We start from the raw sequence: 4,358 nt of genomic DNA, 5'->3' as shown, positions 1-4,358 counted from the left end.
TCACTTCTGGGGTGTGAGTTTTCATTCGCATATAGTCCTGGGGACCATTCAGGCTTGTTCGCATTTGTGTTCCTCACGTGTGCCCCAAAGAATGAGGTGATTTGGTGAAATGCTATGCCCAAGATTACCATCCGAGTTGCCGTCGGGGAAGTGGCTCAAATAGCCTCGGCTATCACTTCCTTTTGACGGCCGTGATGGTCAAGCGGATTAAGGCGCCCTGTAGTTACCAGTTGCGTTGCTTCTGGGAGTATGGGTTCGAGTCACTTCTGGGGTGTGAGTTTTCATTCGCATATAGTCCTGGGGACCATTCAGGCTTGTTCGCATTTGTGTTCCTCACGTGTGCCCCAAAGAATGAGGTGATTTGGTGAAATGCTATGCCCAAGATTACCATCCGAGTTGCCGTCGGGGAAGTGGCTCAAATAGCCTCGGCTATCACTTCCTTTTGACGGCCGTGATGGTCAAGCGGATTAAGGCGCCCTGTAGTTACCAGTTGCGTTGCTTCTGGGAGTATGGGTTCGAGTCACTTCTGGGGTGTGAGTTTTCATTCGCATATAGTCCTGGGGACCATTCAGGCTTGTTCGCATTTGTGTTCCTCACGTGTGCCCCAAAGAATGAGGTGATTTGGTGAAATGCTATGCCCAAGATTACCATCCGAGTTGCCGTCGGGGAAGTGGCTCAAATAGCCTCGGCTATCACTTCCTTTTGACGGCCGTGATGGTCAAGCGGATTAAGGCGCCCTGTAGTTACCAGTTGCGTTGCTTCTGGGAGTATGGGTTCGAGTCACTTCTGGGGTGTGAGTTTTCATTCGCATATAGTCCTGGGGACCATTCAGGCTTGTTCGCATTTGTGTTCCTCACGTGTGCACCAAAGAATGAGGTGATTTGGTGAAATGCTATGCCCAAGATTACCATCCGAGTTGCCGTCGGGGAAGTGGCTCAAATAGCCTCGGCTATCACTTCCTTTTGACGGCCGTGATGGTCAAGCGGATTAAGGCGCCCTGTAGTTACCAGTTGCGTTGCTTCTGGGAGTATGGGTTCGAGTCACTTCTGGGGTGTGAGTTTTCATTCGCATATAGTCCTGGGGACCATTCAGGCTTGTTCGCATTTGTGTTCCTCACGTGTGCCCCAAAGAATGAGGTGATTTGGTGAAATGCTATGCCCAAGATTACCATCCGAGTTGCCGTCGGGGAAGTGGCTCAAATAGCCTCGGCTATCACTTCCTTTTGACGGCCGTGATGGTCAAGCGGATTAAGGCGCCCTGTAGTTACCAGTTGCGTTGCTTCTGGGAGTATGGGTTCGAGTCACTTCTGGGGTGTGAGTTTTCATTCGCATATAGTCCTGGGGACCATTCAGGCTTGTTCGCATTTGTGTTCCTCACGTGTGCACCAAAGAATGAGGTGATTTGGTGAAATGCTATGCCCTAGATTACCATCCGAGTTGCCGTCGGGGAAGTGGCTCAAATAGCCTCGGCTATCACTTCCTTTTGACGGCCGTGATGGTCAAGCGGATTAAGGCGCCCTGTAGTTACCAGTTGCGTTGCTTCTGGGAGTATGGGTTCGAGTCACTTCTGGGGTGTGAGTTTTCATTCGCATATAGTCCTGGGGACCATTCAGGCTTGTTCGCATTTGTGTTCCTCACGTGTGCCCCAAAGAATGAGGTGATTTGGTGAAATGCTATGCCCAAGATTACCATCCGAGTTGCCAGTCGGGGAAGTGGCTCAAATAGCCTCGGCTATCACTTCCTTTTGACGGCCGTGATGGTCAAGCGGATTAAGGCGCCCTGTAGTTACCAGTTGCGTTGCTTCTGGGAGTATGGGTTCGAGTCACTTCTGGGGTGTGAGTTTTCATTCGCATATAGTCCTGGGGACCATTCAGGCTTGTTCGCATTTGTGTTCCTCACGTGTGCCCCAAAGAATGAGGTGATTTGGTGAAATGCTATGCCCTAGATTACCATCCGAGTTGCCGTCGGGGAAGTGGCTCAAATAGCCTCGGCTATCACTTCCTTTTGACGGCCGTGATGGTCAAGCGGATTAAGGCGCCCTGTAGTTACCAGTTGCGTTGCTTCTGGGAGTATGGGTTCGAGTCACTTCTGGGGTGTGAGTTTTCATTCGCATATAGTCCTGGGGACCATTCAGGCTTGTTCGCATTTGTGTTCCTCACGTGTGCCCCAATGAATGAGGTGATTTGGTGAAATGCTATGCCCAAGATTACCATCCGAGTTGCCAGTCGGGGAAGTGGCTCAAATAGCCTCGGCTATCACTTCCTTTTGACGGCCGTGATGGTCAAGCGGATTAAGGCGCCCTGTAGTTACCAGTTGCGTTGCTTCTGGGAGTATGGGTTCGAGTCACTTCTGGGGTGTGAGTTTTCATTCGCATATAGTCCTGGGGACCATTCAGGCTTGTTCGCATTTGTGTTCCTCACGTGTGCCCCAAAGAATGAGGTGATTTGGTGAAATGCTATGCCCAAGATTACCATCCGAGTTGCCGTCGGGGAAGTGGCTCAAATAGCCTCGGCTATCACTTCCTTTTGACGGCCGTGATGGTCAAGCGGATTAAGGCGCCCTGTAGTTACCAGTTGCGTTGCTTCTGGGAGTATGGGTTCGAGTCACTTCTGGGGTGTGAGTTTTCATTCGCATATAGTCCTGGGGACCATTCAGGCTTGTTCGCATTTGTGTTCCTCACGTGTGCCCCAATGAATGAGGTGATTTGGTGAAATGCTATGCCCAAGATTACCATCCGAGTTGCCGTCGGGGAAGTGGCTCAAATAGCCTCGGCTATCACTTCCTTTTGACGGCCGTGATGGTCAAGCGGATTAAGGCGCCCTGTAGTTACCAGTTGCGTTGCTTCTGGGAGTATGGGTTCGAGTCACTTCTGGGGTGTGAGTTTTCATTCGCATATAGTCCTGGGGACCATTCAGGCTTTTTCGCATTTGTGTTCCTCACGTGTGCCCCAAAGAATGAGGTGATTTGGTGAAATGCTATGCCCAAAGATTACCATCCGAGTTGCCGTCGGGGAAGTGGCTCAAATAGCCTCGGCTATCACTTCCTTTTGACGGCCGTGATGGTCAAGCGGATTAAGGCGCCCTGTAGTTACCAGTTGCGTTGCTTCTGGGAGTATGGGTTCGAGTCACTTCTGGGGTGTGAGTTTTCATTCGCATATAGTCCTGGGGACCATTCAGGCTTGTTCGCATTTGTGTTCCTCACGTGTGCCCCAATGAATGAGGTGATTTGGTGAAATGCTATGCCCAAGATTACCATCCGAGTTGCCGTCGGGGAAGTGGCTCAAATAGCCTCGGCTATCACTTCCTTTTGACGGCCGTAGATGGTCAAGCGGATTAAGGCGCCCTGTAGTTACCAGTTGCGTTGCTTCTGGGAGTATGGGTTCGAGTCACTTCTGGGGTGTGAGTTTTCATTCGCATATAGTCCTGGGGACCATTCAGGCTTGTTCGCATTTGTGTTCCTCACGTGTGCCCCAAAGAATGAGGTGATTTGGTGAAATGCTATGCCCAAGATTACCATCCGAGTTGCCGTCGGGGAAGTGGCTCAAATAGCCTCGGCTATCACTTCCTTTTGACGGCCGTGATGGTCAAGCGGATTAAGGCGCCCTGTAGTTACCAGTTGCGTTGCTTCTGGGAGTATGGGTTCGAGTCACTTCTGGGGTGTGAGTTTTCATTCGCATATAGTCCTGGGGACCATTCAGGCTTGTTCGCATTTGTGTTCCTCACGTGTGCCCCAAAGAATGAGGTGATTTGGTGAAATGCTATGCCCAAGATTACCATCCGAGTTGCCGTCGGGGAAGTGGCTCAAATAGCCTCGGCTATCACTTCCTTTTGACGGCCGTGATGGTCAAGCGGATTAAGGCGCCCTGTAGTTACCAGTTGCGTTGCTTCTGGGAGTATGGGTTCGAGTCACTTCTGGGGTGTGAGTTTTCATTCGCATATAGTCCTGGGGACCATTCAGGCTTGTTCGCATTTGTGTTCCTCACGTGTGCCCCAAAGAATGAGGTGATTTGGTGAAATGCTATGCCCAAGATTACCATCCGAGTTGCCGTCGGGGAAGTGGCTCAAATAGCCTCGGCTATCACTTCCTTTTGACGGCCGTGATGGTCAAGCGGATTAAGGCGCCCTGTAGTTACCAGTTGCGTTGCTTCTGGGAGTATGGGTTCGAGTCACTTCTGGGGTGTGAGTTTTCATTCGCATATAGTCCTGGGGACCATTCAGGCTTGTTCGCATTTGTGTTCCTCACGTGTGCCCCAAAGAATGAGGTGATTTGGTGAAATGCTATGCCCAAGATTACCATCCGAGTTGCCGTCGGGGAAGTGGCTCAAATAGCCTCGGCTATCACTTCCTTTTGACGGCCGTG

Source organism: Procambarus clarkii, chromosome 4, assembly GCF_040958095.1.
Source record: "Procambarus clarkii isolate CNS0578487 chromosome 4, FALCON_Pclarkii_2.0, whole genome shotgun sequence".
NCBI lineage: Eukaryota > Metazoa > Arthropoda > Malacostraca > Decapoda > Cambaridae > Procambarus > Procambarus clarkii.
Note: the sequence above shows the minus strand (reverse complement) of the source record.